Source organism: Ochlerotatus camptorhynchus, unplaced genomic scaffold, assembly GCF_037179485.1.
Source record: "Ochlerotatus camptorhynchus isolate MF236.1 unplaced genomic scaffold, CSIRO-AGI_Acam_v1.1 ptg000361l, whole genome shotgun sequence".
NCBI lineage: Eukaryota > Metazoa > Arthropoda > Insecta > Diptera > Culicidae > Ochlerotatus > Ochlerotatus camptorhynchus.
This window is the reverse complement of record NW_027040849.1, coordinates 5,752,906-5,769,525: the sequence shown is the minus strand read 5'-3', so window position 1 is coordinate 5,769,525 and position 16,620 is coordinate 5,752,906. Positions and strand designations below refer to the sequence as shown.

The 16,620-nt window shown below is 38.0% G+C and overlaps 1 protein-coding gene across 1 annotated transcript in view; it reads left to right on the top strand.

Moving 5' to 3' along the window:
- Positions 1 to 16,620, top strand: part of MCU (mitochondrial calcium uniporter) — a 421,200-nt gene that overhangs the window by 291,435 nt on the left and 113,145 nt on the right. The gene's annotated exons all lie outside the window — the stretch shown is intronic.

Sequence of the window (16,620 nt, the reverse complement as noted above, 5' to 3'; positions counted from 1 at the left end):
CCATCTGCCCTAGCCTCTAGCCCCGGCAAGGTAGGTGGGAAGGCGAAATCAAATCAATGTCACTTTTCTTCTGTTCGTTCTTCAACTCCACCCAACCCCCCCCCATGACATCTCTTTCTAGTTTTCTATGCCGTATTTTTTTTTTTTTGACTTTCTCTTTCTCCCATAAGACTTTACTGGTAGTTTGCGCAGTGAGTGTGCGACAAATGCCAGAAGCACTCGATTTTGCTCCCCGAGCCGCGCCGAATCTTATCAGTTTGGAAAGATCTCTCGGGGTGGAGGCTTCGCTCCCAATGAATGGTCGGAAAACAATAAAAGAGGAAATTAATGAGTTTTATCAAAACATGCTTCGGTGGTGGCGGCAGAGAACCCTCGATGACAAATAGGAAGAAATTACTCAATGTCACATAGGAGATTGAGCACTGTGGTTATTTTAGGATGGGGAAACGTCCTTTGGGCAATGTTGCTTCGACTTCGTAATTATATGAGATTATCAGATGTTATAATGATTTGTTGTACATGAAAATCGGAAATGGTCGATTTGTAGCTTAAATAATTTCATATGGAATTTACTATTTTAGAGCAATTTTCCTCAATTGACTTGAGGTGTCCCTAAGAACACAGTTTTGTTTTTAATTTCTCAGTAAAGATATCTGGAGATTAATTTTAGAACTTTTGAATATGCAGTTTTTACCGCGCAGAACTTGTCGATAATACCTTTTGTCGATCAAGAGTTATTGACGTTTTTCTTATAAAAACACGCCCTTTTTATATGTTGATATAAAATAACACCTATATCTCTTTTGATAAAGAAGTAATGCAAAGCTATATTAAAAAAAAAATTGAATCAACTGGACCATTTTGTGGAAGTTAAAATAATAACATATCTCAATTTTTTGATATTATATAGAATACTATACGGCCTTTCAAAAGCCATCAAAATATGTGTTTTATATTTGCTCCAACCAACGATATCACCATATAAAAAGGGTGTGTTTTTATCATAAAAACGTCAATAAAGCTGAAAAAGTTATCTCCTAACAACTTTTTTGAGAAGTGGGAAATAGTCAACCAATACAAACAATTTTCTCAAACAAAGTTGCTAGAAATTAGCTAAGCTACAGCTTTTTTTTTTCTCCATGATTTGTTTTCCGTCGATCATGTTTTCCGTACTGATTACCAATGCTACCGACGCTAGGGAGGCAGTTCCCACACCTGGACCCTACCTATCGACCCATCAACTCATTTCTCAACAATGAATGCCTTTATTCAGCAAACAAAAAAAGTTATTTCCGCCTTACTAAGCTCCGATATGATCAATAAAATGGATTGATTGTACTACAGGTGACATCTAAATTTATTACCCTTACCAGATGTATCATTGGATTTGCTTAAGATTAAAAAAAATGATGAAATATTGTTAAAAAGATATTGTTAGAAATTTTAAAATTTATTATAACACTAGTGTCACGAGATATGTCCGAACTAAGCTATTCAAAATTCAAAAGGCCTTGGTCTTCTGAACAACATAAATCAGCATCTAGATACAAATCAATGATCTCAAACTATTGACCCAGCATTTAGATGAAATTCATAAGAACACTAGTGTCACCTAGCGAGATAATTCTAAAATAAATTGTCCTCAATTCAATAGGCCTTAGTCTCCTTTTATTTCCTTGGTTTGTTTTCCGTCGATCTTGTTTTCCGCACTGAGTACCAATGCTACCGACACCAGGGAGGCCCAGTAACTCATGAACCAACGGTTTAACTTCCCTTCCGAAGGATGGCGTGATGGTAGATTTTATGCCTCAGAAAATCCCGGATTGAACCCAGCCCTTTAGGGGTGAGAGGCAATCACGCTTACCACTACACCACAGGCGCCGCTTGCCTTAGCCTCCTGAACAACATTGCAGAAAACAGCAACGTTGTATCTAGCAGGTATCTCGAGAGGTCGACCCTGCATGCACACGAAGTTTATAGGAACACTAGTGCAACGTAACGATAGAATTTCGTACAAAGCTGACCACAATGCAAAAGGCCTTGGCTACCTGAACATAATTGCAGAAAACAGCAGCGTTGTATCAAACAAATATCTTCAAATATCGACCCAGAAACGAAATTATAAAAAAGAAACTGTCAACGATTAAAAAGGCCTTCACCCACTGAACAACATTGCAGAAAACAGCAACTTTGTATCTAGCAGGGATCTCGAGATGTCGACCCTGCATGTACACGGAGTTTATAGGAATACCAGTGCCACATACCGAGTGAAATCCAAACTAAACTGTCAACAATTCTTGAATAACATTTCAGAACAGCAACTTTGTATCAAGTAAGGATCTAGAGATGTCGACCTTGCATTTACATGAAATTTCTAAGAAACTAGTGCTACTAGTGAGATATTTACAAACTAAACTGTCCACAATTAAAAAGGTCTTCACCTTCTGAACAACAATGCAGAAAACAACAACAACAACAGCAAGGATCTCGAGACATAGACCCAGCAATTACACGACATTTATAAGATCACTAGAGCTACGTAGCGAGAGAACTCCTAACTAGACTTTCAACAATTAAAAGGGTCTTGATCTCCTGAACAGCATTGCAGAAAACAGCAACTCCGTATACAGCAAAGTTCTCGAGATGTCAACCCAGCATTTACACGAAATTCATAAAAACACAAATGCCTCCTAGCGAGAGAATTCCAAACTAATCTGTCAACAATTCAAAAGGTCTTAGCCTTCTGAACAACAATGCATAAAACAGCAACTTTGTATCAAGCAAAGATCTCGAGATGTTGACCCTGCATTTACACGTAATTAATAAGAACAATAGTGCCACCTAGTGAGAGGATTCCGAACTAAAATTTCCTCAATTAAAAAGGTCGTGGCCTCATTAACAACATAGAAGCAGCTTTGTATCAAGCAAAGATCTCGAGATGTCAACCCTGCATGTACATGAAGCATAAGTATAAGAACACTATATCCACCATTCCGACTAAGCTGTCCACGATTCAAAAGATCTTGGCCTCCTGAACAACAGTACAGAAACCAGTAACTTTATTTATAGCCTGGATAATACCTTTTGCATATATATTGAATGTACACAAATTTCACATAACACCAGAGCCGCCTAGTGAGAAAATTGTGAACTTAAAAATTCACTGTAGTGCTGGTGTTTCAATATTGCAGAAGACCGCATTCTTCCAACTATCACATATCATGAACAATTTATTGTATAAAAGTTGATAAAACAGTTTAGAATTAAGTAGTAGTTTGGAAAACAGAATTTCAAAAGAAACCGGGAAAACCGGGAAAAAGTCGAGAATTTAACGGGAGAACCGGGAAAAATCAATAAACCTTAACATATTTCAACAAAAATTGGATAATAGCTTGAGCTTAATCAAGCAAACATATGTTTCTTCAGATCAAAAATAGCTAATTCAGCTCTTAAATATATGTGACCTTTCACAAAACTCTCCTCAGAAATCCTTTGAAATTCTCCTCAGAATACCTTGGAATTCTGTGCTGAGTTTTCGTGAAACTTGCTTAAGAATTGAATGTAAAATATTAAGCTTTTTTTTATCTCAGGACACGATGTCATCGGCATTTTTCTCGGATCTTGCATAAAGTTATCTTGTGAATCTTCCTCAGTATTCTTTTAAAATTATTATCAGAAAAAAGCTTTATATTCTGTTTATGTTTCTTTTGAAATTTTCCTTAAAATTCACCAGCTATTCCTCACAATTCCCTTACAATTCTTTTCAGAATCACCTAGGAATTCTCTTTGAAGTTCTCGCCGCAACTCTCTTGTAATTCTTTTGAGAGATTGTGAGGATTCAATCCTAAAATTTATGTAGGATTCTTGTCAGCGCTCCATTGATTTTTTTTTCAAGTTCTTGTAAGAATTTTGAATTTTCAAAATTCTATAAAATATGTTTTGCATTAGAACCCTGATCATTTTTCCAAGACCACTCAATTTTCCAGCGACTGTATTTTTCCAAATCTGGTATCTTGAAAATGTTTTTAAATGAGGGATCTATTTTTTTTTCAAAATCTCACTTTTGACTATTCTCAGTTTTATATTGTTGAAAAAACCAATCCTTTTTTTTTTGTTTTCTTCTAAATCTAGGATAGATTTTCATGAGTTACCAATCTCTAAAAAAATGGAATATTCTACAACTCTAAACACATGTCAAAGCCTCAGAATCATAGAAATTATTTTATTTTAAGGACTTAATTTGTTTTAAGATTTATATTAGTACAGGTTTCGATATATGAAAAAAAAAATCTTGTTCCGTATCAAGTTAATGATTAAAAAAAAATTCTTAATATAATATCTCTCTTTAAAATTCTGTATAATGACCACTTCAGCCCAATAGCTTTCGGCTATGCGACCTTAAACAAAATCCATAACTCTGGTACTTAGTATATTCTGGAGCTTTACAAACAAAAGAGTACTCGAGCCTTAAAAAAGTTATTCAAATTTATTTTAAGTACCTCAAAAATAACGTGATATTGCAATTGCAATCATTTTTTATTAAATACTAGCTGAGTGTGCCCGGTCTTGCTCGGGATTCAATATTAGCTTGAGTTTATGTGCCGATTTAAAAAAAAAAAAGCATGCTATATTGTACGTAGCCCCCCCCCCCTATTATCTAAGGGTCTACCCCCTATTATTATCTCCTTATACCCCCACACTCGCCCCCACATGCCTAATTTGGTTCCATTTGCTTGATTAGTTCTCGAGCTATGCAGAAATTTCTGTTTCATTTGTATGGGAGCCCCCCCCCCCCTTACAGAAGGGGGAGGGGTCTCGAACCATCATAAGAACCTTCCACGGCCCCAAAAACCCCTGTATACAAATTTTCACGCCAATCGGTTCAGTAGTTTCCGAGTCTATAAGGGTCAGACAGACAGACAGACAGACAGACAGACAGACAGACAGACAGACAGACAGACAGACAGACAGACAGACAGACAGACAGACAGACAGACAGACAGACAGACAGACAGACAGACAGACAGACAGACAGACAGACAGACAGACAGACAGACAGACAGACAGACAGACAGACAGACAGACAGACAGACAGACAGACAGACAGACAGACAGACAGACAGACAGACAGACAGACAGACAGACAGACAGACAGACAGACAGACAGACAGACAGACAGACAGACAGACAGACAGACAGACAGACAGACAGACAGACAGACAGACAGACAGACAGACAGACAGACAGACAGACAGACAGACAGACAGACAGACAGACAGACAGACAGACAGACAGACAGACAGACAGACAGACAGACAGACAGACAGACAGACAGACAGACAGACAGACAGACAGACAGACAGACAGACAGACAGACAGACAGACAGACAGACAGACAGACAGACAGACAGACAGACAGACAGACAGACAGACAGACAGACAGACAGACAGACAGACAGACAGACAGACAGACAGACAGACAGACAGACAGACAGACAGACAGACAGACAGACAGACAGACAGACAGACAGACAGACAGACAGACAGACAGACAGACAGACAGACAGACAGACAGACAGACAGACAGACAGACAGACAGACAGACAGACAGACAGACAGACAGACAGACAGACAGACAGACAGACAGACAGACAGACAGACAGACAGACAGACAGACAGACAGACAGACAGACAGACAGACAGACAGACAGACAGACAGACAGACAGACAGACAGACAGACAGACAGACAGACAGACAGACAGACAGACAGACAGACAGACAGACAGACAGACAGACAGACAGACAGACAGACAGACAGACAGACAGACAGACAGACAGACAGACAGACAGACAGACAGACAGACAGACAGACAGACAGACAGACAGACAGACAGACAGACAGACAGACAGACAGACAGACAGACAGACAGACAGACAGACAGACAGACAGACAGACAGACAGACAGACAGACAGACAGACAGACAGACAGACAGACAGACAGACAGACAGACAGACAGACAGACAGACAGACAGACAGACAGACAGACAGACAGACAGACAGACAGACAGACAGACAGACAGACAGACAGACAGACAGACAGACAGACAGACAGACAGACAGACAGACAGACAGACAGACAGACAGACAGAAATTCATTTTATATTATATTTAAAATAATGAATAAAATCCAACTAATTTTATATGAGCTTAAAAAATAAAATATCTCTATTTTTTCTATCATATAGGGGAAATGATGGCTTCGGCATGACAGACTATTTTCGGCAACCCAAATTGAAACACTATTTTCACTGGATTTTCTTGCGAAAACACTTCGCTGAATGCATGCAAACGATTCTTTATGCTTTCAGCTTCAATTTGACTATATTTTTACCACTGAGAAAAAGCAATCTAGCAGGGTTTTTTTTTTAAATGAAACACACGCACTACAAATTGTAGCTGATTTCGAGTTGCCGATAATAGAACAGCAGATTTACATGCAGTTCAAATGGAACGGTTGCCGAAGAAAAACTGGTTGCCGACAATACTCGCTCTCACTATAGAAGATTGGAGCTTTGTAAAAGTGTTTCAAAACTGTTTTTGACAATTCTTTCGACTGAAATTGTTAGAGCAGCTGGCAGCAAAAGATTGTAAACAAACCAATACTGCATATGTGTGCGTTCCATAGAGAAAAAGGCTATAGAAAGAGAAAAAAGCTAGTTCAAGTTGTGCCATTTCAAATGCTTGGCATGTCATATGTGTGTATTAAGGCGCCAATGGACCAAATGGCCATACAATTTCAAAAAGATATGATTGAAAAATAGTAAATTTGTCGGGAATAATTTAAGATATTTATTTGTTAAAATGTTTCGACTTTTGTGTAATTTAATTTTTTGGACCACCCTAATGAAAAATCAGTGAAGCATCGCGTATAAGATGCCAATTGATGATTTAAATAGATATACAAGTAGTTTGGAGATGATTGTGAATAGTTTTAGAAGCCAATTAATCAATATTCAATATCTCGCATACAACTCATAAAAAAGTCTCAGAAAGTCGATTATTTTTTGATGTAACACCAGATCTCGATTTTTCATGCATTTTAAGCCATTTGTTTTCGACATTTTTTTTCGCAGATTCACCCTTTTTGAGAATGAAAAAGTTCAAACTTTGCATAGGGCCGTTTTTCGAGGCAATAAACATTTTGTACGGGGTATCTTTTTGAAATTTGAGATGACCATTTCCATTGACATCCTAGTGTGTATGTTCCCCGTCCTGGGTAACTAACATTTGAATAGGGTGTATTTCATTAAGAAAATCGTTTTTTTTTTCTTTGGTTTGTTTTTTCCGTCGATCTTGTTTTCCGTGCTGAGCACCAATGCTACCGACGTGCCAGGAAGGCAGCTCCCACACCTGGACCCTACCTATCGACCCATTAACTCATGAACCGGGGACCAACGGCTTTACTTCCCATCCGAAGGAAGGCGTGATCAGAGATGTTATGCCTCAGAACATCCCGGCGGCGCCGACTGGGATTGAACCCAGACCTGCTGGGGTGAGAGGTAATCACGCTTACCACTACACCACCGGTGCCGTTAAGAAAATCGTTAATATCGCGTGATAATTTCAGAGATATCAATTTACTTTGTATGGCGAAAATGTGTATTATAACAAGTTGTATGAAGAAGACTTTTACGATAAATTCGAAAAAATAGAGCTTTAAAACTAACACCGTAACGCAATTCTGTAAAGTTGCTCTAAAATTACAACGTTAAGAGATATAAAAAATGTTTATTAGACAAAGTTGCTTGAAATTAACAAGGTAGTTTTTAAAGAGACGAACCAGATAAAGGCTGAAAGTCTCTATAATAAAGCAAAAAAAAAAGTTAGTTTTTAAATATAAATTCTTTTGAGGGTCACCTTATTACTTACAACCACCAAAAGAAGGGACATTTCTGGCACAAAATCTTCACCAAAGACACCAAACGTCTAAATAATAAAGCAGAAGCTCTATAGCAGCGCTGCTCAACGTGCGGCCCGCGTGCCGGACGTGGTCTCTAGATCTCAGCAATGATAGCATTTTAGCCTAATTGAATCGATTATTATGAATTTTAGTCTATAATGAATGAGAAATAAACTAAATGTAGCTTTAAACATGTCCATCGAACGCAGATGCAACCATTTAAATAAGCATGTTTAGAAAGGTTGGGCAGGCCTGCTCTACAGCATTTCCAGCCCAAAACGCTAAAACAAATGTCAGTTTAGTCTCGACCCCTTCCGATTTGAATGAAACATTGCTCACATGTTTGCTGCTACCAGTGGTTGCAATTTTCATCTAAATATTATTTTTCTAAAGAATAACTTTTGAAAAGGGCATATTCAAAAAAAATATTTTATTTTTCAAAAAATCATGATATGAAAATGACACCTGAGAAGAATTCGGTACGTAGCGGTGCTGGTGGTGTAGTGGTAAGCATGATTACCTCTCACTCCAGCGGGCCTGGGTTCAATCCCAGTGGGCACCGCCGGGATGTTCTGAGGTATAACATCTCTGATCACGCCTTCATGAGTTGATGGGTCTATAGGTGGGGTCCAGGTATGGGAGCTAGGGAGGCGTCGGTAGCATTGGTGCTCAGCACGGAAAACAAGATCGACGGAAAACAAATCAAGGAAAAGAAAAAGAAGTTGTAGGTAATTAAATGTTCTTTGAAAGAAAATACACTGAAAGAAAAATTCAACCAGTTAAAAAAAGTCGATTTTCTCAAAACACCCCGCTTTTGATTTTTCTATATTTTTTTGCTTAGAAGACTGAAGTAAAGCCCTAGAATTTCGTAAATAGTGTAAGCTGGTTACTAGTTTCAAAAAAAATTCTTAATATTTTTTTATTTCTGTTAAATAATGAAATAGTAAAATAATAATTTATTTGAAATCTATGCATCGTTTTTGATAAACTTACACTTACAGAATTATTTCCAAATTCAACCTTTCGCTCGGTAATACGAATTTAAAATTTAATTACTATGAATTTTCAACATTTTAGACCAATTTCAAAACTTAGTCCAGCAGCAAAATGTTTTTTTCCCCATGATTATATGTTTTAATTACAAAAAAAAATTCTCGGATATTGTGCTCTACAAAAAAAAATCGAAGGGGGAGGGGGTGCTTTGAAAAATTAACGTTTTATGTTTTTTTTACTGTGATTTTGCTGATTTTTTGCTTTCAGTCTTTTTTTTTTCTCACAGAAAATTTAATTACTTTCAACTTTTTTTCAGATATAATTTTAATCAGATCAATAATATTCATGAGAAACGCTGCTCTAGACTACTATTCCGGATAATTTCCATTTCTGAATCACTGTGCACTGTGCGCCGCCTGGTGCTTGAGTTCTGAACTGAGATGTCCACGATAGAATACGTCTAGTTCATCTGACAGGGCTGGTAGTGAGTCACTTTTTAGTGACATCGTCACTTTTTTCAAGCCAGTCACTAAAAAGTCTCTTTTTTCAAGGTCAAGTAACTAAAGTCACTTTTTCTTGTAATCAGTCACTATTTGCAACTATTTTAGCGTGAATTTATTTCAATATTGATCATTATTTGCTTTGTGACGTTTAATCGTCTTTTTCTATCTACAGGCTGTCATTTTTCTAAATTTTCCTGAGTTTTCCAGGTTTTCCCAGAACATTAACGGATAAATTCAAGGCTATAATAAGAAAGCTTTTTTTAAATGCGTTCAAAATATGCTTTTTTTGGAAGATCAACAGTAATTAACCCAAGCGTTTTTAAGACATGGCAATCAGTTTTAAAGAAACAAGTTTGTAATCAAATACAATGAATGTTGAAATTAATTTTCCCCTGTTTACAGTTAAAAAAACGTACTTAATTTGAGTAAGTCCAAAATCTAAAAACATTCAATGTCTTGTAGTTTCGTATTCCATGTACAAGTTCATGATATTGAAAATTTTCAAAGTGCCCGAATTAAGGAAAACATTGAATGATTTATTTCAAGTTCGTAATTAACTTTATGAAATATTAGAGATCTTCATTGCAGTCCCATTAACTTCACAACAATTGTAGGAACTTTGAAGAAGTTTTGAGGAATGAAAGGAAATTCTGAGAATTTCAGTAAAGCTCCATAAACAAACTGCGGGAACATAAGGGAAGTTAACACACTGAAATTATGGGGAAATTACTGGAAGCTTTAAGATCCTCAAATCGGTTAGGTTCATTCCTAGAATTTCAGAACACATCACAGGTGTTAAGCAGACTTGAGAAATATAGAAACCTTGAGGGGTATTGTGCAAATTTAAAAAAAAAATCTAAGCACCTCAGAAAAGCTAGATCTAGAGATCTTTGGGGAATTTCAGATCTTAATAGCAGTTCCCATGACTTTAGTTAAGACTTTTTAGAGCAGTTTAAATATCTATAATCGTAAATTTAGGAAAATTTAGAACCCTTAAGATGTTCCGAGAATTTCAGGGAAGTACATATTTCAGGAACTTCACAGAAGTCCAAAGAATTTCATGGAAATTTATCTTTAATAGAATTGAGAGCTTTAGGGAAGCTTCGAGAACATCAAGACAGATCAGAGAGTCAAAGGGCAGTTCAAATAATTTAAAGAAAATGGTAGAAACCCTAAAGAAGAAACTTCAACAAAGCTCCGATAGAACTTCTGGAACGTGATAAAAAGAGAGTATTTTAAGGGTGTTATATCATGGAAATATCAAGAACTTTAAAAAATACGAAAGTTTAGCTTAGTCGATTAGAGAATATCAACGAAGTTCCATTCATTTAAAAAACAAATGCGAGAACTATTTTAGCAAGCAGCGATAAATATCTTCAAGAAATTCCAGAGAACTTAGAATTTAGATAGTTTCATGATATTCAGAAAAGTTCTGAATACTTCGAGGACGATCAAATAGCTTCAGAATAATCCCATTAACTTAAGCAAATTTGAAGCGACTTACAAGGAATTCCGTGGAATTATGGGGTATTCCAAGAATTCTATGATTGATCTAAAAACGTCAGGGAATTTTAAATATATAATATATATCAGAAAATTTGCCGGACAAACAAATTTAGAGAACTTCAGGTAAGCATAGTTCAGGGAAAATAAGTGAGCGTTTTTAATGGTTAGAATACTTAAGGAAAATTGTCCAAACTTCAAGGCAAATCAATTAATTTCAGTAAAGTTGTGGGTTGTTAAAAAATACTGATAAATTCAGGGCAACCTAGAGAACTTTAAAGAAATTCGTTTAGGCCTTTTTAATAACATCCGGAAAGTCTGAACTATTGAAGAAGCTATTGAAGAAGCTTTAAATTAGTGTCTATAATTTAATTGAATTTTCATGAACATCGGAAAAATCATGACAACTTAAGTGAAAATCATAAAACTATACTAATTATTTCATTCTAATTCCATGAAAATTGCGGGAGCACAAAAGTTCCAGAAATTAAAAAAAAAAAGTTCGAAACCTTCGCAGAAGGACAGTGGTATTCAGAAACATTTCGAGAACTTCATAGGAAAAATTTGGGAAGTTCTCAGAATAGTCCATTGCATATTCAACGGAAATTTCAATGAAGCTATCGTTTAATTTTCTTTTAGTTTTTAGCGGAATTATCTTGAAATTCTCCACAATAAGACACCCTTTGGAAAGATTGTCAGAATATTCATTGAATTCATTTCAGATTTCCTTTTGAATCTCACTCCTTCCCTTGGAATTCTACTCACATTGTAAGTCTCCTAAGAATTCATTGGCATTTCTACTCACAATTTCCTTAGATTTCTTCTCATAATTTGTTTGGAAAACTCTACTGAATTTATTTTCCGAATTCTTTTGAAGATGTCCTGGAGTTATTCTCAGATTTAATTGTAATCCTTCTTTTAGTATTTTCAAAAAAAAAATCCAAGGACTTATGCTTCGAATTTGTTTTCTCCCACACCCTTTATGAAATTATTCTCAGATTACCATTGGAATTTTCCTTTGAAGTTCACAAAAGTTGTGCTCCTCAAAAATTCCTACGAGTTTTCAATAAAATTTATTTTTAATTCAATTCAGGGTCACTTTTTAGTCACTATTTTTACAACTGACAGTCACTATTTAGTCACTTATTTCTTCAACACGGTCACTAAAATCACTATTTTTGACAGCAGTGATGGCTACCAGTCCTGATCTGAACAATTTTGCCGAAGGCACGAACCTTCCGTATGAGCAGGATCTCTAGTTCTAAGATACAGTAGGTAAAGTCTACAAAGCATTATCCTTAGTTTTGAAGACCTTTTAAGACCATCGGAGGCCATTTGCTGGAAGGAAGTAATATCAAAATATCCCGTTTCATGGGAAATTTTTTAGAATGACTCCTCCACACATTAACCCTCACGCAGAAAAAAAATTGGTGGGGTTGTGTATAAGACATGACCGCATGGTTGACGTGAAATTTGTTCGATCTGTGTGCTGAAAATAACTGGGAACGTCTCTACATCGCCAAGGGGATACAAGGAGAAAGTCGACGAAGATAAACTTGTCAATATTACTTAGGACCTAATGCAATGTCCTAACTGCAGCAATGTAAAGAGACGAAGAGAATCGATCATTGCAAGTAGGCCCTTTTCAACGCTCATTGTCGATTTTAGTATCTAGCACCGAAAAAACTCGACGGTACCTCTATTTATGCTAAGATATAAGCATTGTAAGTCCCTCCTACTTGGAGAATTATGCAATCGAACGGCTTGGTATGCCTCACCCCAATCAGCAAAAAATTTGGAATTTTATAAACACTTCGGAGCGCTTGCGCCATCGAGGCTGCTGCCTCCTCACCCGCCGTCGGAAGTGAAAATGAGCTGAGGCACAAGAGCAGTGCTGTTTTATAACTTTTCAGATTCAAGCAGAACAAAGTGCAACTAAATGGTAGGAGACGAACCAGCCTAGGGCTAAAAGTCTCCTTAATAAAGATATAAAAAAAAAAACAAATGGTACTCGATTATGACGACTGGGATTGGTTAGAACGTTTATTTCATGAAAACAGTGATAAAATTATCACTTTGTATTTGTACATTTTTCAACAGGTATTTTATAAAAAATTGGAAAAGTATTTATTGTAGCAGATTATGAGAGTTATTTCCTATCGATTGGTGTATTTAGATTTAAATTTCATCTATAAATGACAAAGATATAAGCGTTCAATACCTTACACCTTTTCGTGACGGACGCAATTTTAGAATTTCGATTTACCCCCAGTACCTTCCCGTAAGACATAGTCTACGTCAAAAAGTAGTTTTAACCTTAAGTCCACTAACTATACTTTACAAAACATTTGAAATTTTCCATAAGCCTTACAATTAGATCGTTGAGAGGCGGAGTCCCTATAAGGTCAAGATACTGGAAAAATTTGCACTTTCTTATTTTTCCAGAAACTCGGATCTGCCAGTGAACCTACCTCACGATCGAGACAACCGCCGAAAATGGTTTGATCTACTTCTAGATCAGATTGCTCGCCAGCAGATTTCATGTAGGTGGTTCAGGTCAAACACCGGCTAAAAGAAAATTTGTCTCATTGGGATGTTTTGTAGGACATCGGTTCGGGACGATCACCGTTAATGACTTTTCAAGATCGGAATGATCACTGAAAAAGCTTTCGTGGTGTAGATTATAACAATTTTCGTGACGACTGCAGATTGGGAATTCACTAACTGTTCGATCCTGGACCAGGACAAACTTTGTTTGAGATAAATTGAGACGATCACAGATAAATCTACTAGTAAGTAGTATTCCTGATTAAGGATCCTCCTGATGGAGTTGGGCGGACCACTGAAACAGTTTCGATATGACTTGTTGTGAAACTTCCCACTGAAGAGCCAAACACCGCTTTTTCAAAACTGTATCCTGTTCTGTCCCTAATCAAGACAATCCTTTCGATCCCCTCACTCTAGAAAACGACCGTGAAAATCGTTCCTACTTTTCCTTTACAATTGAGACAATCCTTGGCCTCTCGTGAACAATAGCCATCCGCTCGCAACACCCGAACCGGGACAAAAGGATCCGTTTGATTCAATTATCCTTCATAATGATTCGCCACCGCCAATCGTTGGCTGCTGTCATCATCATCGTCTAAAGCTTTACCCTTTTCTCATCTATTTAAAAGCTTTCCGAAGAAGGTGTAGTCCTCGTTATCCTTTACCCCGTCGTTAGTGCGAAGACGACAGCACATCCTCTGTTGATTAAATCCGGCGCCGTCGTTGCAGGTTAATCGACCCGAAGTCAAATTGTTTTTATGTTTTATAAGTATTTCCAGCATTTTGTTTTTAGATAGAAAAAGGGGAGATTTTCCCGTCTGACTAGAACCACCTCGGTGGCGTCGCCATAAATCAAAGCTATCCAAAGACCGGACGGCGGCGGCAAAATGACTACTGCTAACTGCTGCTGAGGCTGGGCTTCGACCATGACCTACAAACGAGCACCACCAAGCACGAGCCTCGGGCGGCGGCGACCGAGCGAGCGTGGAAAAATGGAAAAGAAAGGTGAAGTTGCAAGGGAACAAACAAAAAGTCGAGCGACGGGCAGTCTAGCGTGGAGAAGATAGCGTCATTGGATTGTTGTTTCGAAGTGGGCGACACGACGGATTCGGTCGGAGGATGACAGGTCTCGGGGTCCGGAACCGGGGGTAAGGTGAAATGACATTCTCGATTTAGCTTTCGATTTAATAATGGGCTTGGTGCAAAAGTTTTGACTGAGTTGGCAACGAATCGGGGCAGATGCTTGGAATAATTTGTTTCGAGATTTTCGATTCATTTGAATGCAATTGTTTTCGCAGTTATGCGGCATAATAGGAAAACGGCATAAAGGGAACCCGCAGCCATAATTGGAACTTGATGTTTTTACTTGAAGCTAACTTATTCCTGTCGGTCATCCCCAATCGGGTTGTTTCTGCATTCAATTCCTACACCATCTTCATTTGATTAGATTCGGCCATCATTCACGAACTGATTTTATAGAACCTCACGCCCATGGATAAAGTGGTCGTCCCACTCCAAGTAATTCTTTTATTTGTGGTCTTCCCGAACCACTTACACTAGTTGACGGCCGTTTTCCTTTTACCATTCTGTTAAAAGCGAAGTTATTTTCGGAGGTCGTCCCAAACCGCCTTCAACGTATTCACTCGCGTTGGTTATCCCGAATTCCATGGTTTCACGCGAATGCACTACTGCGTTAGATTATCTCCACGGTCGGCCCGCATACCAAAAACAACAATTGAACCGACGGCAACCTAATCTAACCAAAAACAAACTCTTTCAGAGAGTTCCTAATATGCAAATTTTCGCACCAGATACCCCGAAATCACTTGCCCCAGGTCGGAACCGAAAGGTAATTACCGACAGACACCGACGGTCTGGAGCCCTGGTCAAATTTTCCTGCCATAACTGACCCAATAAATGCGAGAGGAAAAACACTTTTTCGATAATTTATCACCGACCGCAAACGGTTTGCCTCATGCTCGAAATTCTGCCGGCAGGGAAGACGCCACCCTATGAAGCGTCGTACCCCTCCACGCTTTAATGGTCAATTAATTCTATATTTATTGGAGCATAAGCAGCAATGGTGGTCAGCAGAATGGGTGAACGCGTTCCTTTTTCTGACTTTCTATCACAAGTTGGAGCTTAGAACTGGCTGGCAACGACGATGCCGATGGAGATTAGCAAGGAACGACGAGAGAAACTCAACGCCCAAAACGTATTCTCGCCTCGCGTAACGAGCTTTTTTGCACCCTGGGTCGAGACTGGGTCCTCTGGTTTTGATGAGTGTTAGTTGCACGATTGGGCAGCCAGTGGGGTGAACTGACTGGGAAAATAGTTCTCGTTCTTTCACCCTTTACTTGGTGGCTTTCCGCGGACTGGTGCTGATGGGATTAGAGAAGTAATTTACTGGTTTTATGGAAGTAGCGGTGGGAATTTTTTGCTACGTGTGTGAACTTCGTTGAGATAAGTTTTTGAATTTCAAAATTATCGTTACAGTTTAGCAGAGGACTCATGATTTCTGTATCTCTCTTTTTCATTTCAGGTAAGCGACACTTAAGAAACGCTGAATCCAATCTAGATTCAATAAAACGAATAGCAATTTTCAAATCCGACGATGGTAGTAAGTAGATGTACCTGTTTTGATCGTAGTCGTCCCGAACCTTCATCAGAATTTCAAAGCTTCCTCGGTGGTCGTGCTTTTCAGTCTTCATCAACGTGAACTGCTAACTCCCTCGGTGATCACTTAGGTGAATTGTTAGTTTTCTGGATGGTCGTCCCGAACCACCACTCAAAGTTCTACCTTGTTCAACTCTTATTCCTCTTCGATCCTTGTTTGGACCCTACCCGAGGTAATCCTTCTTGGATATCGATTTGGAAAATTCCTTTTCGATCCTTCAGATTCTTATAGTAATCTGCGTGGAAGTCCATTTTTATAAAAATTTATTGCCGCCATGGTGCCTAAGCGCAAAAGTAAAGGGCAAACTCTTGATCCCCCTTCTGATGAAATTAATTTGAGCAATCAATTTGATTTGCTCACGGATGATAAGAATGATCCATCATCCAGAAAAAAAATCTAGTAAACTTTCCCGGCTTGATGCCAAGAAGAAAAAG